Raw genomic sequence first — 24,217 nt, forward strand, 5'->3', positions numbered from 1 at the left:
TAATAAAATTGCCTGCCATCCTCTGACTGATGCAAAGCCAGCCCCAAGCAGCAGAACACTATCCCCCCTGGCCAACTCCTTACAGTATTATTTTTCAGCCTGACACTATGTTATATGGAACATATGAAACTACTCTGGGCTTAGCTGTCCTGGCAGTGTCTTCTCCCAGCTTCTTGTGACCCCTGTCCTCCTCAGTGGAAGGGCAATATGAGAAGTGTAAGCACTGCTTTACAATAAGTAAAACATCAGTATATTATCAACATTACTCTCATACTTAATCCAAACTACAGCAATGTACATCCACTAAGAAGAAAACTCTTCCTGGCAAAACCAGGACATGGTCCTTGAGACTTCACAAAGATCTGTGTATGTCATACTGCAGTTAAACCACTTGACTTTCATAGATTTGTAAAATCTTTTCAATTGGAAAAGAATTTTAAGACCATTGAGCACAACCGTTAGCCAAGCACTGCCAAGCTCCTGCTAAACCATGTGCCTAAGCCCCACATCTTTAAAATACCTCCAGGGATGGTGACTCAACCACTTTCCTGGGCAGCTTGTTTCAATTTGGACCTTCACTCTAAATTGCTCTGAATGTCTCTCCAAGGACAGCTCACAATCTATTTCAGCACTGCTCTTTGGATAACCACATGTATAACAAAAAGGCAAAAATAAGTAGTTAGATCTCCTCTCAGAGCACACAAAAATTTAGGAAGCAAAAATGATAAAGGCACAAGTGTTGCAATTTTTTTCTCAGAAAGTAAGAAAATTAACTGGAATTATTACCCATTTTTAATGGTTTTCTCTCATCTGAAATCAGAAAGTGTTGTTGAGCTGGATTTTTTGTGCCTAGTCGGGCACAAGTCCAGCAGGTTAGTGCTGTTGCAGGAGCCTGTAGCAGAATGAGATCATGTATGCTCTATTCCTGATCCTGGCAAAACATCTGCATCCTCATGAACATTCTGGCTTGAGCAATAGAAACCAATCTTTTGTCAAGATTCACAAAATGACTGTGACTAGGAAGGGCCTCTGAGGATTGTGTAATCCACCCCCCTGTCCAAAGCAGTATCAGCTGGAGCTGGTTGTTGAGGGCCTCATCCTGTCAGGTTTTGAATATCTTGGAGGATGTAGACTCCATAAATGCTCCAGACATTTCCTGTGATTTCCACCTATTATGGATCAGCATCCCTGTATTTCAGTTTCTGCCCACTGTCTCTTTTTCTCTCAATTGCCACCAGTGAGAACGGTCTTGCTGAATCTTCTTTACTGCCCTCTGCCAGATATTTTTAAATATCTCCTTGAGTCTTCTCCTCTCCAGGTTAACCAGGCCCCTTATTCTTCTTATGTCAGATGCTCCAGTCCCTTAGTCACCTTTGTGGCTTTTTTCTGGATCTGCACCAGAAGTTCCATGTCACTCTTGTGCTGGGGAGCCCAGGATCTAACCCAGTTCTCCAGATGTGGTCCACCAACATCACACTGACCACTCCCTTGACCTTGTCTGTGATTTTAGGAAGCCTTAATATTGATCTAATAAACTTAGAAATATTTTTTATTTTGGATTTCAAAAATAAATATTTATTTCAACCAGACTCACAGTGGTTTTCTTTCTTATTAGGAGGGAAGAATTAGGAGAGAAGATAGAAGTAAGAAAATCTACACTGAGTAGGCAGGGGCACATTTGTGCCATGAATGCATTGCAAGTGTTTATCGATGTTTTTACTTAGTAGCTGTAGAGCCATAGAGACATGTATTCATTCTATCCCTTACAATTCTTGAGGCTAAATATGTTGACTTTAGCAACATTTCCATGGTTACTTGCAAGATTATTTTTCTCCTCTTTAATTGATAATTAGGGAATACTTAGACTTTATTTAATTTTCTTATTCCTATGTAGTAAATGTCTGACATTTCTCTTCATCATTTCATCAAAGAAAAATATGTGAGGTCTGACCCTATGTAAGTATATACAGCTTCTCCTGGGCTAGTGTGGTCTCTTATTTCCAATTGTTCAAAATAAGATGTTCTCAGGTGAGAAGAGGATAAGGTCTTAGGTCTAACTGTGGGATCTCTGGGATATACCTGCAGTCAGAATGGTCTATTGATTGAGAAGCAACTTTGTCCTTACTTGAGAAAATCATCTGATATTTCATCGGTGTGGAAAATATGGGTTTCAATTCTGTCAAGTTTTAGAAGCCGGAAGCTGTGTATCCAGTTCAGCAAAGCATTTAAGCATATAATTAAGCAGATCTCTTTGCTTCATCATTTGGTTACGTTTATGTACTAAAGTGCTGGATAGAATAAATCTGGGAATTCTAGAAATGGGCCCATCCTCCACTTGAGCACATAGTGTTTGTGTTACTAGGAGTTGCCTAAGAAAGAACAACAAGAAAGGTTATCCTCACTATTTTGCCCAGATTCATAAAACGCTCATGTGCAAGAGTGATGTACATGCACGGTACATACATTATCTTTTGAAAGTGTGAATAAATTTGAAACAAAATTGCCATTTGAGAACAATAAAAAATAAAACAGCATATTAAATCAGGTCTAGCAAAAGAAATAGTAGTAATCAATATGACTTTATGGCAGGATAATTTGATTTCATTTATTTGGTATCTATTTTCAGATTACAGGATTGATATAAAATAATGGAATTGCTATTATTTATTCAGGCTTCTATCATACTACTGTTCATACTAAATGTTGACAAATCATTGTAGCATATATCAAGACATGAAACAATTTTGAAAATTACTTTTTCAAAATTGAAGAACTCAGAAATCTGGAAATCTGCATTTACAAGGCTCTCAGACCTTGTACAACAATGGGACAGGGTCAGATATCAGGTACAACAAGTTATGTCCAGGGTTTGCCCTTTTAAACATGGACTGCTTGCCCTAACAGCAGCCTGAGGGTGGGAAATACAGTGTCATGCCCTGTCCAGTTCTACTTCTGTGTCCGTCCGGTGCAGAGCTGTAGAAGAAAGAATTCACTGCAGAGCAAACGCTTGAGATACAAGACCTACAAAGATGGTTGGAAGCAAAATGGGGCTGTGAGGCAAACCAGGGCATATCATTATGTGTATATCAGAATGAACAATTAAATGTGGCAAATCTGTGTTTGTTCTCATGCCTGCTCTCCCATTCCTTAGTATCTTCCAAGAAGTATTCTATAGCAGGCAAATTGTAACACAAGCTGACCAAGGAACACATAGAGAACAATCAGATATATGTTTTTACCTTGACTCGGACAGAAAGTATTTTTTGGAAAAGTTCCAGAAAAAAACTTTCTTTTTTAAAACTCTCTTTTTTAAACTCTCTTTTCACCAGCCTTTGAAAGAGCATAAAATGAAGTGTGGCTAAACCAGGCCAGCACTGGAGATATGCCAGAAATCTTGCCAAATCCCCATAAAGCTCACCCTTCTGGATCGTGTCTTCTTGATTTTAAAGTGAGCCAGATCAGGTTCCTTTACCCATCTTCCTCTTTTCCTTCCTGGGAATTCTTGGCTGGGAATGTGGGTGCTCGTGCCCTGTAACGCATGAATGTGAAGTTTGGTGTGCCCAGGTGCCAAAATTGCTGCTGTCCATCTGCAGTTCTGACAGGGGAGAGATGCCCAGTCCTCTGGTCATCTCTGCAAGCATCCGTCTCGCTGTCTGCGTGCACCTGAGTCACTCTGTGCCTTGGCCAGGAGTCCAGCACACCTTGGCTCTTCATGCACAGTTGTCACTTCCCTGAGCTATCCAGAAATCCTGACAAGTGGTAAAGTTATTTTTCTGTACATTTTCTATTTCCAGATGGTAGCAGACAACATATTTGGCACGAAATTACTGTACCTTGATCTCAGGGGAGTGGAATAGGTCGTTGAGCTTAGTACTTTGGGGGCCAGGAGGAAATCTACTTCTAGTTGCTAAAATGTTCTCATTTTTAGTTTTGCAACGAGGTTGTCCTCTAATGCCTGGTGAATTTCACTGCTGCACTTCACAGTTTGGTGGCTTTGAAATGGCAAATGTTGGGAAGCCAAAGGTTGTGTTGCCAAAGCAGTCAGCTAAAATATTAGCACAGCCAAAAGACAGGCATAATTTTAAAACAAAACGGATTTTCAGCACTATGAATATGGAATTTGAATATGGACCTGTTTAGGATGTTTTAATGTGATTTGAGTTGGATGAAATTACTTGAATATGGATGATATTCAGAGGACTGAAATCTAATTTTCTGACCATTTCCTTTATATAAAACGAACATATTTTGAGTTTATCTGGTTTGAGTGTTCTCTAGACTTAACCCTCTGCTACCCCTGACCTACTCTTTCAAGATTTTCTGGAAGCTTTTTATCCAGCTATGTGTTGGAAATAGAAAAAATTAGCAATCAGGTACATTGCTATTAAGGTCTTACCTTAAAAATGACAGTTAGTTTAATTGTAACCAAATTAGAGAATGTACACCAGTTTCTAGTGTGTGTATCATTAAAATGTTTAAGAGACTGTTTGTGTGAAAATTTGAGCAAATATTGACTTTAAATCATCATCAGTCAAAACCTTAATTATTTTCTCCATTTCCCCAGTGCACACATTGACAAGTCTTTGTGAAGTCACATCGCGTGATTCATCCTTCCCATGTACAGCAAGATGTATTTCTGTTAGCACTTGTCACTGCTGTGATCCAAACCCTTGAAAATGGTCAGATTTGTGCAATGAGTTCAATCTCCTAAACATATGACCAGTTCCTTCTGCCATTCCCATTTCTTAAATACATTCTGTAATTTGCAACTTTTGAAAAAGATACCAAAGTCAATGAGAAGAAAGCATGAACTACCCATCTTAATTTCATCAGGTTACCAAACAGCATTATCAATCAGAAAATAATTCAATTAGACACTTTGGACTAAAGAATTTTTGTTTAATTGCATGGACTTTTGCATGCAATCCTACCTTAATCCCATGAAAATTTGTGAAGTTTGAAAATAATTTAGCACAGTTTTCTCTGAATCTGTCTCCTCAGATTATTTAATCATATTATTTGCTAAAGTGATGCTAGACTTAATGGGTAATGAAACAGAGATTCCAGATTTGCAAAATGAAGCTATACTTTAGTCCAAATATACTTGTAAAGGATACCACTCTTCCTGTACAAATAAAATTATTAAACTTCAAATCATTAAATGCAATATATTTTTATTCTTATTTGGGTCTTAACTGTTAGCAACAAAATATATTTTCTCTCTTGTCACTTACAAACACAAATAGTTTGTAAAAGGACTGCATCACAATTTTTGTGAGTTTTGTTCATATTCTTCACCTCACATTATGAAAAGATATTTGAGATTGGAGAAAAATAAAAAACTCATCTTAGGAGATGTATTAAAGAAATCTGCAAACTCTTTGAGAGCACTCCAATGTCTAGGCTTTTCTTCTCTCGATTTAACAAAGAAACATGGCAGGGAACATCATATTTCTGTACTGGTATTGAGATCCCTCAAACAAGTCAAGGGTCTGAATATCAAGTATGCTAATCTTATTAGACAAAATTACATCCTACAACTGTTTGATGTGACTTGCTGTTAAGCAGTTTATCATAAATGTGAAATAGGCTGTTTCTTTAAATACAAAGAGAGATATATTTGACATATTTGAAACAGCAAGATTTGTATAGAATCTAAATATAAAACACACTATGAAGTGAGGGTTTGCTAACAGGTAGCAAGGACATAGTTATTCCTGTTCTAATTATATTGTGTGCTATAAAGAAGAAATTTGGCATAATTTGATTATATCTGAAGCAGACTAAAGAAAACTTGATTAGTCTTAGAAGGGTTCATATTTTCCATGATCAAAATCAGTTTTTGAAGCTTATGGTTTAGTCACTGAAAGTAAGGGGATGGCAAAGGAGAATCTCATCTTCTCTTGTGGAGGTGTGAATCTATGATCTTTCTCCTTAAGAAAGCAGCCTGGGAAAAATTAATGAACTGTCTCAGATACTATAGTGTGGCTGAAGTATTATTTTTCCCAACTGCAGATTCCCTTTACAACTCCCTAAGTGTCTCTTTTGCAATGAAAGAAAAGCATGTCTCCAGATCTCTGAGTAAGGAGGAGACCCAACAGGTTATACTTCTGGAGGGCAGGGACCCTCACCCGTGCACAAGGATTGTGACAAAGTTCCTGACCTGTGACTGTCCCTTTTCCACAAACCTTCTAATAGCTTTGAGAAAAATTAAGTTTGTTGAAGTGACCTTCAACTTCCTGTTGTCACAAGCTCTATTTCTGCACAGGAAAGCAAGACAGGCATCTCAAGGAATTTTGCAGGTTGCTGCTGCATATATTGTTTTATGTAGTATTTAGACTCATATGAAATGGATCAAGAACGGTGTTCTGTCCCTCAAGTCTGCTGTTATGTCACAGCTCCATCTCTGCAGTTACAAGCACTTTTCCTCTGACATAAATTCTAATTTTACATAATCTGACCTAATCTATTTAATTCCAAAGGTTATTCGTCTACCCTAACCTCCAAACAGCGCCTGGGTTTTGCCTGGGCAAGTCCTAGTCAACACAGTTCAAAACTGTGCCTAGGATCACACTAACAGTTTGAACAATCTTCAGACAGTGCTCAAGACTAATGAGTTAGCCACGTTTAGTTTATCAGTAGAGAAAAACATGAAAGGAGTAATTTATAACGGAAGTTTCCTTTGATAATCTTTTGTCTAATCTGGAACAGATTCCTAAAGGTGAATTGTTGCAAAGCCTGGTTGAGAGTTGGACAAGCTGCAAAATTGTTATTGCAGAAAATCCTTTTATTGCCTTGTTATCAAGCTGTTTTAAAGAGGAGTAAAGTTTACCCAAAGTGCCAGAAAGAGAATATCATTCACTAGTCATCATTAGATTACTCATCTACATCAATTCTTGTCTACAAACTGGTTATCATTCATCAGTCAGCAACTTTAGCTGTCCCCAGTAGTCCTATACTGTCTCAGTTGGAGGCTAGGGAGAAAATTCTCCTCATCCTTAGCATGACATAGAAAATGAAATAACCAGAGTTAAAATACAGTGGCATTGAACCTGCAGAAGATTTTTTCCCCTCCAAAAATATATCTGCACTTCCAAATTTTTTATGCATAGCTACTGCTGTGATTCCTATAGACAGGACTCCACTGTGTCTGAAGGATTATAGCATATCTGAAGAATATCCAAGACTTGAAAGTCTCTCATTATAAGTATGCTGTCCTACATGTTTGATCAATAATCTGATAAAGCACAAAACCAGCCACCTGCCCTTGTTGAAAAGTCCTTTTTTGGGGGGATGGTACAAAAAAGCAGCACACCAAATTTCTGCAGTGGTACTCTCTGTTACACCCAAAGGAATACCAGGGAATATAGGTATCATTATTTGCCCTGGTTAAGCATGCACTTTCTGAATATATTATTGTGAAGCTGCTTTTTGAACTTTTCCTCCAAGGATTCTTTGGAGAATTAGTCTTCAAAAAATTAGTTCTCTATCTTTCTCCCTAGTGTTTGTCCAGATCTGGACCACAAACCTATATGCAACTAGAAATTCTATGGAAAACTCCAGACAAGTATCCATTCAACAGTGTTTGATAAATGCAACCTCTTTAAAACCTGTGCTCAATAAATCCCACTGCAGATATCGGGTTATTTTTTTTCATCCTCTGAACAGGTATCCCCCTAGGCCTTAAAAATACTGCAGAAATATTTTACATGATTCATGTGTCACATTGGGTTTGTGTAGGATTAATTTGTAGGAGGTGAAATTGCAGCCCTTCTCTGAGCTAGAGGTCATTTCATATGAAAACTTATAGCACCAGGGCCAGATATGAGGGCTGCACAATTTTGTAGTTTAATAAACACACTAGATTCTAAAATAGAGCTTAGCGGAAAAAAAGATTTTGCACTGATTTCAAAAGTGATTGCAGCTCTGTGTATTAGCTCACATAAATAACTGTGCTCTTCCTACAGCATGGCACATCTCTGGCTAGAGCATCATCCCTTATCAGGGCACAGCATTCTGGCACCATCATTTGGTAACATATGCAGTTCTGAGCTATACCAAGCAGTTTTTTGGTGCTAATGAATCTTAGGCCAGAATCTTACGGATGCAATTCCTTTCAGCCTCTCAGGTCCGCAGATATTACTCCTACAGACATGGCTTCTTTCTTATTCCAGCTTTAACTCAAGGACTGGAAATCCCAGGAAGTAAAAATACACCTAATCTGGCAAGGGTCAAATAATTCCAGATGCAGTGGGCGGTGTAAGGTTTGTGAGAGAAAAAGCCCTGCTGATAAGCTTGGGTTTATTCTCTCCTTACTTAGGCCTCACAACCCAAATTTATCATTATTCTCAGCAAGTGGAGGGCCAGGTGGGCTTTACATATATGTAAAGCCTATATGGGCTTTACATATAGGACCAACATATTTTCTCTCTCAGGCACTTTTGTACCACTTTACAGAAGGAGCACAGCCAACCACAAAGCCTACATTCTAGCCAGAAATCAGGATCAATATTAATTTCTGAGCATTTCAGACACATTTTAGGCTTTAATCTTGGCACCTTTTCTCCTGTCTGAGGGTACAAGTCTCGATAATCATCATAAACCTTGGATCTGATGTTTCAGCTTACTGAGATCCTCCTTCCCCATACATCCCTTCAGGAATCCCACCACAGCTGTTTTGAGCTTCCTAATTGACCCAGTCTGGCAGCACAAGAGGAGGAAAGACTTAGAAAAAGGTTTCTGAATTACAGTCACTGCTGGTTTTAAAAGCTCTATGTGCCCATCAGTCTTTGAAATGATGCAGCCTTGACTTGTACCCTGTGGTAGGTCTCACCTCTTCTAACAGTCTAAAGCAGAGGCTGATTTTTCTGACAATGGAAGTTGTAGCCTCGTCCTTCCCCTTCAGAGATTTCTTTCACAACCCACTACATAGTTCACAGAGAGCATCTGCTCTCTGACATGCACAGACACCTTTTTTGAAAGTCTCCAGTCTCTTTAGCAGCTGGGTTTATGTAGAGTCAGTGAAATAAGGACATCACAGGCGTTGGTTATTGAGGAATATTCAAAAACAAGAGTACCTCTTAGCTTTCTCATTAAAAATTTCCTATACTCTTTCTCTTGAAAGTTATGTTGGAAAACAAAATAACCTGGTCAGGTCACAGCTGGGATACTTCTGCAATACAATATATCATCAGAGAAAGAGCACATAAAATGGGAAATAAAGCAAAAAAGAAGCCTTAACTTTATATAGTTGTTTGCCAAATCTTGTATGGAACTTGTACATTTATTTTCTTTGACCACAGATAATCCTCTTGTTGTTCTTTAAAGGCATATACTGCCTGATCTCAACTGCTGTACATTCTATTTCTATTGTTTCTCAGAGCATTACAGTAGCCAGCAAATTACAACAAGCAATAATTATCCTGTTAAGAGAGCTTTCAAGTATTTATGACTTCGCCATAAAGAAAAAAGAGATCCAGGCGAGACCCGTATATCTCTTTAAAGTACTGTTAGGGATGGATATGATAGAGATTCAAGAACACAGCTGGAGAAGTCAGAACTACTGGTAACACCGGAAAAAAAATGTTTTCTTGTCTCTTGCTTTAAAACAGATATTTGCCATACTTCTGAAAAAAACCCCTTCCATTAAATTCAAAGCAGTTATACACTGTTTCTCTACTAGGATGCACCAGGGGACCACCAAACAGTGCCTCTGATTAGAATGGGACTATGAAAATGAGAGTAGGGACTTTATTTAGTGTCTTAAACATGCAGGTAGGGATATTTAGGAGCTCAAATGAGGAAAATGCTGATTTTGGTAACTACTGACTAAGGAGTAGTTAGACCTCTTAATGGTCATGTAGTGTGTAAGGAAAGGCATATAGAACGGAGCTATTTACTTTAAAAGTCTTTTTAATATTCTGAAGACCTAAGGTATTTTTGAAAAGAATTTGCTCAGTCTGATGAGCATTTATTTTTTTAGATATTGTATGGCTTGTGATGATCAGAAGCAGGGCAGAAAAAGCTCAGAAATTACATCTCCATGGTCGTGGTGCTCATAGTTTCTCTGGGAGTGTTTCCTTTTAACAAAACCATGAATACAAGTACTAGAGAGGGAGAATAGTCTCTAGAGAGCTTCCTTGCAGAGTTAAAAATACACTGAATAAGTCCTATAAACAGTATAAGGGATATCAAAAATCTAGATGGAGCTTATTTAAAATTGTGATAAGCCTACTTGACCTACTTGAGTTTATATTTAAATGAGAGCTGCTGCAAAAAGCTGTCCTGGGATACATGTTTGGAGCTCTTTCTCTTCACTCCCAAAGATGAACAAAAATCTTGAGAGATTAAAGCAAATGTATTTTGGGTCACTTAAAGCAATATTTTAGTTTCCAAATGTCTTTCTTAATTTTTTAACCCCATTAATACTTTAAAAAAATGGTTTCTAAATATGTGATTTTTTTTTGATAGCAACACCAAAAACTTTTGCAAAGAGATTAATTCTAATAGCTTATCCTTCCCTATAACATTTCAGTTAAAGTTGGTCAGTGGGTATTTAGCTTGATTTAAGTCATTTATTTGTTTTATCAAAAAGAGCCTTCTGTCAAAATATCCCCTGCAAGCTTTCCAACTGACGAAGCCAATTACAATTAGTTGCAGCCTTATACAACTTGAGCTGATATTGCTCCTAGCTCTGCAGTGGAGGTAGTGGTAGTCTTGTTCTACTTGGATTACTGCCTTGAACTATGCAAAAAGTTCCAAATTTTCATCTTCTAGGAAAAGGTAATTTTATTTTTATTGTCTGTTACCTGCATTAAGCATGCACTCTCACTTTTTCAAAGAAAATATTGCATAAATAACTTAATGTGATGTCTTAATAACTAATGTGATTGCCAGGATCTGATATATTTTGCAAAAGTAAATCTTCTCTAATGCTGTGAACACAATTCCCAAGGGCTGGTTTGCAAATTGATTTTGCTAAATTAAAAAAGTTTTTATTTTATTTTCAGATATTACGTACTTGTTGCCAATAAAAGAGATCTGAGTTTGTTATCCATGTATTCCCTCAGTTTATGCTGTGTTTTTTCCCTTATTTCTCCACATTCTGCTAACCACTACCACTGGTCTTTTCCTTTCCACCTGCATTTTGTGTTGTATTCTGATGCGTGATGTGGTTCTTTGTTCTGCTTTTATAACTAACGCTTAATCAATTTATCTTCTGTACTTCACTTATAATCAGTGTGACAGGCTGACTTGGCACCCTGATTTGTTTATAAACTTGCAATCTTCTAATTAGAATCACACAGCAAAATGGTTCAAAAACAATTTGCAGAGCCAAAATATGTAAACTGAGTGTGACCTCTACGGATATATTAGCAAATAAGGAGGACATTTAATTATTTTTTGTATGAGACAAGTTTTTGTTACGGTTGGAGGTCTGGAAAAAACTCAGTCTTATCAATTCTTCTGCAGAATATGAAAGAGGGTTTCTTTGCTGCTGGGGGAAGTAGATAAAAAATTATTGTTATATTGCACAGGACTTTCTTAGTTATTTGCAATTACTTTTCCTGATGAAGAAACTTTCATGTAATATGACTCTAGGCCTCTGTGATCTGTGTTGTATTGGAGTACCAAATGCTTTCATCCAAAGACTGAAATCAGCCAGCAGGTGAGGTGTATGAGGTGAAAGCAGGTGAGTTCCAAAAACTAAATCTGGAAATCAGCTTGCACTTATGCAAATATCAATATGGTGTTATTAATATAGTTACACATGCGTTTGGATACATGTTAGAAATACAGCAAAACAGAGGTGAGAAAAAGATATAAGCGTCAATTTGAGGATCCAATTAACCCGGCAAAAACAGCAGACAGACTAAAGCTTGAAGATAGACTTTTTTATTATCTCAGTCAAGATTTACAGAGTCTGAATCTCACCTTTGTGTCTCCCTATATTCCTCTTACAACATTATTCTTTATTGTTATATAGAACTTTCCTTTCAGCTCTAAAAATGACTAGAAATGCTATTCCTCCGTTGTTTTGTAAGCCACGTGTAAGCCATCTATGTTCTCATTCTTATGTTAGAGTTAATAAATTCCTGATCACATTGATTACAACTTCTCAGTCCAGTCTGAAAGGCCTCTGTACATGAAATCTTCCACTGCTACAGCATTCTCTGCTGTATTATGCCTGTCAGGTTGTTGGCAGCCCTCTTGTCATAATCTCTAAATCTAGATGAAGGTGTCCTGGCCATTGCAGAGAAATTGGACTAGGTGACGTTTAAACATCCCTTCCAACCCAAATCATTCTATGATTCTATGAAGTGTCAAGCATTTTGACATTTCTTAAAATGGTGACTTTTAAGAGATGGCCAAACTAGTCAACAGTTTTTGGTAATGAAAATTTGTTAGTGCCCAACAGAAATTTACTTTTATAAAATTCAGATGAAGAATATCAAGTGAATCTGTATTTTGCCCAGCACCTGAAACAAACAAACAAATAAACAAACAACAAATGAACCCCCAAAATCTTCCCTTCCCCCTGCTCATGATTTCTACATTCATCCAAATGAAATATAAGTCAATTTGATTGAAGAATACACTTGCTACCCTTATACCAGTGCAAACCCTCTGCTGTGACCTGGCCTGGGAGAGGAGGGGTGGGAGGGAAGTAGCTGTACAACACCCTCAGTACAGAAAAGACTGTACTGGTACCCCAGTATGCCTCTCCTTAAGGTGGCTATAGGTTGAGGAGAGGCATCTCAGCATAGGATAACAAAAAAATAGATCATTGGATTAAGCATCTGGAGCATCTTCTAAGCTGTTGTCACTTATTTCAGGGTCTCAGGACATCAGACATGAAAAATGGCAGGGAAAAAAAGGATATTTTACACCATTCGTTCATCAATACTTTTCCTTCTCAGTAGTGAAAACTCCATAGAAAAATCTAAATATCCAGAAAAGAAATATTAAATTGGTTTTTGCTACCTTGTTACCTTTAGTTTAGAAACTCTCACAAAATAGAGTCTAGAACTTGAAGTATGCAGCTAAACTAAGTATAGAAAACTTTCTCTTGAACATATTTAAGATGACTTTGTTCTTACGTGTAATGGTCATAAGTGTTAAAAATTTTAATTCCTAATTAAGTTTCCCTATTTTTAAAGGTGTTATTTATACCCCCAAAAGCTGCTAATTTTTAAAAGATGTACCCAAGGTGTCTTCTGAATACATATTTTTCTAATCTATATTTAACCTACTACTTAAAAAAATCAATTTTACAACTTGCTTTCATTCTATAGTGTATATCTCTGACTTTCTTGGGCAGGGAATGAAAAGAAAACCAAAATCATATTTTCTTTAGGAAAAGCTATGTCCATTTTACAGACAGGAAAATTGAGAAGTTAGAAAATGGTATGTCCAAGATTTAAGAGCAAAGAGAGCACAGCCTACCTTATTTTCCACTGAATGTCTTTTCCAGAGTGTGATACACTGGACTCGATTAAGATTGAAAGCAATTATAGCTTAATTTAATAAATGAGGAGGAAGAAGATTATCAATTGCCAGGAAAGAAGCCAATTTTTTTCAGTCATTTTGGCGTTCTGGGAAGGGAATACAAAGCAGAAACAAAAAATTACTGCAAAGAAGAAATGCAGACAGCTATCTTAAGTGAGGTTTTCGAAGAGGAAGTATGATTTGAAGCATTTCCTTCAAGAATTATAATTTTTTTATGGTGGCATCTACAAAATCAGATACTGAGATCAGTATCTATTAGAAAAATCTCAACAGAACAGGAATAAGACACTATCTCAAGTGCTAACCTGTTTATAGGTAGCTGTTAACTAGGAGATGGTAGAAGGACTGTGTAGTGAAAATAATTAAGCATCTTAAAAACATTTTTTTTTTCCTATTAAGCATCTTCTGACTATTTTTTAAATGTATCTTGGCATTTTCCCAGTTATGCATTTACATACATTTTTTTTTAGAAATCTAATCCATAAAGGCATATAAATAGTCAAGGAGTTTAGAAATTATTTCCAATATAAATAGTATTTTTCTGTGCAATGTTTAGTAAATATTGATTTTGTAGCAATGCTGTATAAACAAGTAGTGGTCTAATTGAAAAAAAATACAGGCTTGGGTTGGTGCACACAGATGAGATTGTTCTAATCTTATAACAAGTATTGTTGAAGATGCAAAAACCTTGGAATTTTAAAGTAGTCATATATACAGCACAATATATACTTGTACACTGTAGAGAGTGCAGCTGTTGTTAATGTGTTACAAAACTGTCCAGTCTCTGATGAATACTGAGCTATTCTCCACCAGTCTGACTTCATGTTTACAATACTCAATACATCTGGCTGACTTTAATTGCATTAGCTTTGCTGCACCAGAGGTGGCATAACTTTCATGTGAGCTAATTAGATTTGCTCAATTTAAACAGACACATTAATGCAGCTCAGCAAGGCTCAATTAAATCTGTTTTCAAAGCAAAGGCACAGTTTGAAGCATTATGGGTAATGCTATGCAAATTGCCATATTGGCAGAGAAGTTGAGTTGTTTGCAATGCCTATTGGCACAATGCAAGTTTCTCCAGTTAGATTGTGAAATCTAAAACAGCGAGATGTCTTCTACATCCTCTTTCTTGGGGCTCTTCAAAATGGTGCATCTGCCTTTCCAAACGAAGGAAGTGATTTGTGAGTTTGTTTAGAAAACGGACATCTTAAGTTTTCATCCCAACCATTGTGCCCTCTGATTTGTGTTTTATATTCTCTCTCTTACTGAGGCAACAGCAGAACCTAATAATAATACATCTTCATAATGGGATTTCAGAACAATTGTATGTTCCTGGTGTTTCAAACTTATTACACTTACCATCACTCTTACCTTTTGCTAGTGCTCAAGCACAACTATCAATTCATTTTTTTCAGTTATGTACTGAGACCCAAAGTGCTTAGCCTTGCAGGTTTACTTCTGAAGGGAAAGTCACTAACAGAATGCAACAAGCCTGCCAGTAGCCTGTCACTAGGACCACTTTTCATTTTGGCATTCTAGAGATTGTTTCTCCCCACAAAATCAGGAAAAGAAGGGATCCTTTATGGGAACTCCAGTGACATAAGCTGGCCTAAACTGATACTATATTTTCTTCTTTTAAATAAGGCATACTTATAGCAAAATAAATAATGTAAAATTGATCATGTGTTTTGAAGTTGGGGGGTTTTGTACCTAGTCAAATGTCTCCAAGTACTGGTATCTCCTCTAGTTGCAGCTTCATTTATACCCACATGAATAACATGCACTTTTCCCAAAGGGAAGATGAGCTAGTTAGGCCATTAGATGACCTTGTTTCCAGCACAACATCGCTGGAAGATATTGCAATTAAGGGGATCACAGTAGAAGTAACCCTTTTATTTTAATGCTCCTGGTTGGATGCATAAGAGGCACACCATATGCTTGTTCAAGTATTCTCAAAGGTGTCTTATGAACTGCTTTAATGGTTTGTGTTCTGATGTGACATTTATGGAGAGGTTTATTGGTCAAAGCAGTCTCCAAAACAGGTTTTTCATGATTTTCTAACAAGTATGAAAACATTTGATTTTTAGTGTCCATGGTGTGGCTGTTAGTGTATAGTGTATGCAATTCCTCACTATTATGTGAGGGGATTTTTAACCTCCTCCACCTTTTTTATGGCCCTATAGAAAATTTGCTTTTTTTGAAGGAAAAATTCACAGATTTGTTAGGATTTTCTTGACTTTTGCATGACTTTGAAGAGAATTTAAGAGGAGGGAGAGTATTCTCTACTGGGCACAGAATAGAAGATACAGCTTAGTGTGTAAAATCAGAGCAACATTAGAGGTAGCAGCCAATTATTGAATCTCATTGTCTCATATTTCCAACACTTATGCACAGTTATGCCTTATTACTGGAGTAGTAATCACAATAAATTTAAAATACTTTGACACCAAGAGGCTCTCAAAAGAGTGAAAATCGGCAGTTTTATTAAACAATATATAGAAGTTACAGCCATGATGGTGGCAGACAAACCAATATGAAGCAGATTGCTCTATGATTAGCCAATTGCACAGCACAATTATATTCAACAGAGCAATTATAAATAGGAAAGAAAATCCATTTGCCATGCACTTTAGCAGATTCTATATTCCAACAGCATATGCAGCTTGGCTTTAACTTTAGTTGAATTTTTCATTTGTATTCTCAGAACTCATATGTTTCATTCTCAAACTGTAGATTTTGCTGAAATAAATGTTTTAAATAGAATTACAGTATTTTTCACAAACTTTTGGTCAGAATCTCTAGAACTCCTTCCCTCAACTTGATCCATATTCAGAAAACTGGCATCTGGCTCACAGGCTCTCTGACTCCTCTCTGGCAGCTCTCCAGTAATACATATCCAGGCTATAATGTTTTCAGAATATTTGCTGTGTCATCTCCACCTCAGGGCACTTGCCCTAAGTCATGAAGTAAGTGGTCCTGGTTTAGGGCAAATTTGGGAGAAAATGTCCAAACTGCCTCTAGAATATGAAAGTTGCACCATACTGGAACAAAAAGTTTGAAAGAGTTTTTGGCATTGTACATTCCAGAGTTCAGATTTCAGATACAGTGTCAACCGCTGAAGTGTTGATGCCTTGAAAACAAAATGCATTCTCTGAAAACCTTAAAGTTACCTTGGGGTAATTATGTAATTAAAATTTAATAAAGATATGAAAGAGCAAGAAGCTTGTGAATTAGATTATATTCAGTTCTCATGTAATTTGTGCCAAATATCACTCCTGAATATTTTTCTGTTCAATAGTAAAGTTTTAAATAATTTAAATAATTCTAAAATATAGTTTTAGTAATAATATAGGGTTTAAATTTCTTCTTAAATTTATTTTCTCTTTCTGCCTAAAATATCATGTTTAGTGTGTAAAGAATAATCTTCACAAAACTTTGACACACAACACATGAAACCTAACTGCAGAAGGTGAGTTTGCTTATGTTTTTTATTATATTCATCCTGGGAGAGTTTCAGGGAAAACATTTGGGATAAAAGCTAGCTTAATTGCATTTTATTTTTTTAATTCTAAACTTGACAACATTTAAACTATTTACCTTTTGAACAAAACATGGCCTTTAACTAAAGTATTCCCAGCTGGAAGCATTATAATTCTGATGCTTATTTATTAATATGACTTGTAATGCAAAAAAATACTGTTGCAGTTACAGAAAAGTAAATTAGGGCAACACTGTAGAGGACATATGCTAAAAGGATAAAATGTAGTAGTAGTAGTAGTAATAATAATAATAATAATAATAATAATAATAATAATAACAACTACTACTACTACTTTCATCTAGAAGGATTTAAAATTCGATTATGAAGGTGACATGGTGTCTCCATGTTTAAAGTCTCAGACTACCGCTGTTTGATTCCAGTCATTATGTGACTGACTCTTCATGTTCCAAGAAATGTTTTCCACTATAAGTTGAGTTCATGCACTCTCTCTTTTAAGGGGAAAAAGAAGATGAAAGCATTTGAGATGAAAAACTGTTCAAAACAGGAAAACACTTTTGGGTCAAGGAAACTTTAGAATATTTGCCTCTCTACCTTTGGATTTTTTAACATGTATTTGAAAAAGGATTATCTAAAAGTTTTGTGTTGCACCAGATTTCTTTTCTATGACTATGAAAGAACATGTCCTTGGAACACTGTTAACTTAACCAAAGATTCAAATTCAATATGCTTGTCTTTCACATTGTTTGGAGAGAAATTTCTGCAAAGAATCTCCATATGCTTTATCTGTTCCTTTTCTGTTCTAGAAAATCTTTAGATATCTGTGGATTTTTCCTCATGTCATAGCACTGGTGCCTATTTCAATTGCTCACCAATATTTCTACATAGTATAGAAATGAGTCTTTTATATAATGATGCCATTTCTTTTTTGATCTTAAATCACAGCATATTGGGCTGCTCTTCTGAGATCAACTCCTTTTTCCACGTTATTATAAAGAATGTCAAGACATGCTACTCTGGTATTTACACATGGAAAAGATGGGTAAAGAGAGGTTTCTCATTATGACAGGCAAAGGTGCAAATAGATCCAATGATGATTAAATCAGACAACAGTTCAAGCAGAAAGTACAACTACACATTGAAACAGACTTCTCAGGGGATATTATGGTGCAGTTTTTAAAATAAGATGAAATATGTTTTTAGTTCTGGTGCTAATACTGTTTTTTGAGGATGCTTGCCACTTGTGGTCAGGCAAGTTGATCACGTCCATCACTTCTGATCTCCAGGTCTATTCATATGGAATAAAAGCTGCAAACCCTCCAACTTGCAATGGTCCAAGTGTGGTCATCATACTTGGAAGCATCTCAGAGAAATGCCTTTATGGCAACTAGGCAGTTCCTCATTCAACAAATATGAAATGCAGTGGAGATTCTTTTCACATTCTATAGAAAATCCTACATTTTTTCATAATGCTTTATTCAAACACAAATTTTAAACTACTTTTGGGAGAACAATAATTGGATTTGATGGAAAAAAGTCTTCAAAATTAAAATAATATTTTAGGAACTGTATCTTTCTGAAGCCACTGAAAAATTTGTGTGTGTTTGATGGTATTCCATAACTGTTCTTGGTATATTGTTTATAGCAGAAAACTCAAAATCTTCAAATGCAAATATAACATCATATTTATGCTTGTCAGTTTGATACATTTATTATCTCCTGGTTTTTTTAATCCAGAGAAAGAAGTTAAATAATTTTGTTTCTCTGAAATCAAGGACTCTATTGGTAATTTTTTCCTATTTTACAAGCCATTTTGTTTTATTCTCTATCATATTGGGGTTATTACAATGTTTTAAGAAAACAAGCTGGTATATTTAAAAAGCATAAGATTGCATTTTAAATTCAATTTTCACAATGTAGCAGATGAAATTTTTCTGACCAGCTAGTTATGAGTTTGCTGGTCCTGACTATTTTTTGGAGTGTTATAAGCTATGCAGAACCAGAAAAATTAGGTATTTTGTCTTTTGGTTTTTTTTTTGTACTGTTGTTACAGTCAGGACCATCTAAAGTTTATGCCTAGTGGGAAGGTAATTGGATTGGTGACTATGCAACATGAAACCAAAAGAAGCCATTAAAATATTTATTTATTTACTTTTTTAAAAATTATTATTATTTATTTATTTATGACCTGGTTGCAGAACCCTGAGCCTAAAAACCTGTCTGTTTCATATGAAATTTTCCTCTCTGAAAATAATTAAAAGCATAATGGCGAAGAATGTGGACTTTTCCTAAGTGATTTTCTTTTTTATCTGTATGTGTAGATGGCATATCTGGCACCTTTGGAGAGGTGAGTTAAAAACACTTTTTCATGTACTCTGCCTCCCTTTTCAAAGTATTTGTTGTGAGGTATTTGTTTGCAGAAGCTCATCTTGAGTTGGTGTGTATTTGCATTGGCCTTTTCTGGATATAGTGCCACAAGCCTGCTCCTAAAATCTGTTGGGATCAATATGACATATGCTACATATCTCCTTGAGGAGTGTAGAAATTCTGAGAAAGCTAATTTAAGAAACCATGAATATGGGAAATTTTATCTACTACACTGGTAAAAAAAATGTATGCGTTTACATATAGATGTAACATTTTATAAAGTGAATGTGATTCAGGAACTCACATATGCTCTGATAGTGCATGTAATTATTGAAAGCAGCTGATTTTGCTAACTGAAGGCAGTTAACTGGGTGCAGATGTGCTCCAACTGCATGTACATAAAATCTGTTTGGAGGAGTGGAGGAATTTAAACCCAATTATCACAAACAGTTCAATTTTCAAAATTTCATAGAAAAATAGGATCCATCATGGTAGAAAGAAGCATTCCCCAAAGAATCATTGTTGTGATGATTCACATAACTTGCTTTTAGAGACAACAGTTGTGCAAATGCCAGATACAATGAATCTCGAATGTTAAATGTACGCTTGAGAGTTCCTAAAGACTGTGTTAACACTTTAAGACAATTTTCTATGTATACGAGTATATAAAGAAAGCCTCATTTGCACAGACTCATTCTCTGATAAATGGACTACACCAATTATGTATTATGCTTTTGGAGACATTTTTGTGTAATATTAATTATGATTTTGATACACCATAGCAAATCTCTCCTGGCCTCTACACAACCTAACTATTTTAGAAAATACCATAATTTGTAAAGTAATATAGTTCCAGTAAATTGAATATCATTAAATTATTGCAGTAATGTATAGTATGAAAAATTAGAATTTTGTACACGGTTGCACAAACGTAAGTTTCATCCTATAAGTTTTTCCATTCCTTTTGCAAGCAAACTACTATAAATATTTAAATGAAAAATGGCCACATTTTTAAGGTGATGTCAGGTGATGTAGGCTTTATGCTAGAGGCTCCTCATTCTTGTGAGTGGTTCCACAAAAATTAGATACACCATCAGAAGTAAGTTCATAAAGATCAGGACCACCTCCAACAATGCCGTTCCTTGAATATTTCAAATTGAGTATTTCAGTTTGCAAGACGTCAAGTTTTTTAGTAATTTCTCACTCATGCTGTGGCCTTATAGCACAAGAGACATACCAGATTCTCTGAATGTTGCAGATCTTATACCACTCTAAATACCATTAATGAATTGGTTAGGACGTAAACCTAAAGAAGAACTCAGACAATTCCCTAAATACTCTGCAAATGAGGACAGAGATATTTGAGGTTGCCTAGGCTGAGATGAACTGAACTCATCTTGCATATCTTCCAGAATGGAGGCCTGTTTCCTTCAGGAAAGTCTTTTCAAAGCAAAGCTGCTGCAATTTTTTTCATGTATGTTTCATGAGAAATACCATAAATCAATGCCTCATCTGATTTTAGGACAAGCTCTCGGAATTAGATTTATATGTTTGTTACAAATTCAAAGTATGGTATTTCAAGTGGTAAAGGGCAAGTTATTATCTCAAAAATCATGGGTAGATACCTTTGTGTGGAACAGAGCCCAGTTGGACAAACACTACTTATGTCATCATTAATAACAGTATCAAACAGTTAATTTGTGACATTTTGCAGTGATACCAGTCCATTGTATGTCACTATTTATAACTACAAAATATCTTCCAGAACAGCCAACATGAATTATTCATTACCTAATTGTTTTCTTGGCTTTTATGCTAGTACCAGCAGGAGATGCCCAGAAGCTGGGGATGGATCACAGGTCAGCAGAGCACCTGAGGAGCAGCACAAAGGAATTCCAGCCATTCCAGCCATTCCAGCCAGTGAGTTGGCTTCATTGTTGGGGGGGGGGGGGGGTGGGGGAGGGAGGGGGTCCTTAACTTAAATGGCTGTATGCAAATGAACACAGCGTGGGGAATGAACAACTGGATTTAAAGATGTTCACATGCCTGTAGGGCCACACTTTTACAGGAGCCATGGAGACATGGCGGGATGGCTGCTATGACTGGAGTACTGGGATGGAGTGATCCAGGCTGGTTTTGATGGACAGGCAGAGGCAATGAGGGCAGCAGAACACAGTGTTACACTTGCTGAACTTTCTTCTGAGTCAACAGGAGATAATCTCCTGGCACACCTTTTTCCTTTCTGGATCTACACTGGCCAAAAATTTCTGAGTCCACTGTATGGTGTTATTGGTGTCATTCAGTGACTCAGCCATGTGTTGTATTGAATGAATAAAGCCAAAATTCAGCTACTCTGAGCCTCATGAGTGATCCTTGTAAGCATAATCCTCATAGACTAAATGCAAGAAAAATTTAGATTCCTTACATGCCTGTCTGGGTTATTTGACCATGCCTCCATGCCTTTGAAGCATTTTTCCCAGACTTCATTCAGTTTACAGTGCAGAATGAACTGTTAATAAATCAGGTCATGCAGTGCAAGAGGCTTTCATGGGACCTCTGTCTCTTCTGCTGCAGAATTTGTGAGCTGGGTGGTTTATCAAATGGCATCACTGAGTTTTCCCTGTCCTTTCATCATACACCCTTGCCTAGCATTGTGATTTTTGAAAACTTGTACTTGACTATGAACTGTAACTGCAGGTTAATAACTACCTCAGTTTTTTTCTGAAATCTATACTTTCCTGTCAGGTCTTAGTTTAAATTGATCAGTAAGTTAAAAAATGAAAAAATGTGACTGTGTGTGCAGAGATAGGAACAAAAACATGTCTTAGAAAATTAGGCTAAAATGTTTCCTTGGTTATGATGATTTACTGCTACTTTTGTAAAATCAGATTGTACTTCTGCCTCTGAAAGAAATAAAGAGAAGCTTACATTAATTGAAGTTACTTTGTTTCTGGTTACCCAAAAGTGATATGTGATGCTCAGAAGAGTTTAGGTCAGGGTTTGCAAATCAGGTCAGTAAGAACTCTGCTTGTATATAAAATGCAAAAATTTAGTCTTAAATTAAAGACTACATTTTTGCCTCCATTTGCTTTATTCTAGTTTCCAATTATTAAAATGAGAATAGCACCATCTTTAGTGTCTTTAGGGATATATCATAAAGAAAAATATATTACGCATAAAGGAAAATGAAGAAACAGGGTCAAATATTTGCTTGTCCATAAATAGCAAAAACACATTGAAATATCCACTTCACAGAAAAACTGACTTCACTGGGGACTGGAAGAAAAGTTAAAATTCCAAACAAACCACATTTTTCATTCTTCTTTTAGGAAATAAAAGCATAAAGAGAAACAAAAATGCTTTGTTTTATTTATAGCCAATGTTTTACACAGAAAGTGTCTAAAATACACTGGATCTTAGAATCCTGAGAAAGACAGCCCATATATCTAATTTTTTCTCATATGAGAGACCATTTGGGCAGTGACAACCAGAGCTTGGAATCTGGGAACCAGATGGCTTGGGGTTTGGTCCTGAAACTCTGAAGAGCTCTGCTCCATGGCAAGAAGATTGTAAGATACAAGAGTCCAGATTTAGGCTTTTAAAGAGGTTTTAAATGGATTTAAATCTTTGGGCTGCACAATATGTTTCGAACATTCACCTACTGTGTGACAGAGCTCTATGTCTGAACAGCTTCTTCCACTTAGATGGCAGGTTGTGAACTTTGTTTCCTCATCTCCAAAATGCCTCACACTCTGTGCTGTGCCCAGATCAGTATTTAAGACACGCACCCCAATCTAAACTGTATTCAAACTCCTGCAGTGCTGGGTTGGGACCATAGCTTTCAAAATCCTTGTTTCCCAGTATCTGGATCCTGCAAGCCTCAAGAACAAACTTTATATCCTCACCTTCCCATCCATGGAACAGGCTCACCTAAGGCTCATTCTATGCACAGAGGGTTTTGTAATGAATTATCCTTGCTGCACTGCTTCTTATGAGGGAGTGACGTTTCCCACCTACCTTTTATAGCACCCTGGTCTCAGCTTCACCTTTACTTGCCTGTCACTTTGCAAGTTGTGGAATGACCAACTGGTTCCCTCTTGACCAGTCAAACACCCTGTTTTTCTAGGGAACACAGCCTCTTTGTAGCTCAAAATTTGGTCTAATAAATGATAATTAAGATTTAAGAGAAAAATAATTAACAATTAATCAGTTTCTGAGAACTCAATTCCACAAAAGGTTATTGTTAATTTCAGGTGGAGTAGCCACCTCCCTTCTCTGACTACATAATCAGCAGCTTTTGGGGTCCTTTAAGTTGTCCATTCTCAGTCATTTGAAAAGCAAATCCCCACCCATCTGGGAGGTAGGATATAATGATACATGGGCAGCCCTTGTCAAAAGTTTCTTGCTTACCAGGAATGCCCCAAGTGAGTTTGCTTTGAACCTGCATCCACTATGGTCACCCTCAATCTCAACTGCAAAGTCTAATGAGTGAAGTCAGGTACTTCAAAATGAAGCCCAGGTTTGAGCGATGTTGAGAGAGGGCAGGAAACCCCGTGATTCCCATTTGGGGCCGGAAGAAGATGGTGGTCTTGAAAAAATACAAAAACCTCTGTACAGTCCAGGTTTGAAACCACTCCTGATCAACCATGCCTAGCTGGTGATTAGAAAGCTGAGTAATCACAGCAAGTTTCCACTGAAAACCAGAGCAATGAGAGGACAGTTTCATCCAAGCACACATACAGCATCATGAAATGTCATCAAAAATGAGGGAGACAAAATCAATCACCACCAGTGATCCTCTGTGGCTAGTGCCTTCCTATCTGGAGTAGTTCCCTTTTG

Source organism: Melozone crissalis, unplaced genomic scaffold (assembly GCF_028551555.1).
Source record: "Melozone crissalis strain CALT ecotype California unplaced genomic scaffold, PUWL_Pcris_2 ptg000004l_1, whole genome shotgun sequence".
NCBI lineage: Eukaryota > Metazoa > Chordata > Aves > Passeriformes > Passerellidae > Melozone > Melozone crissalis.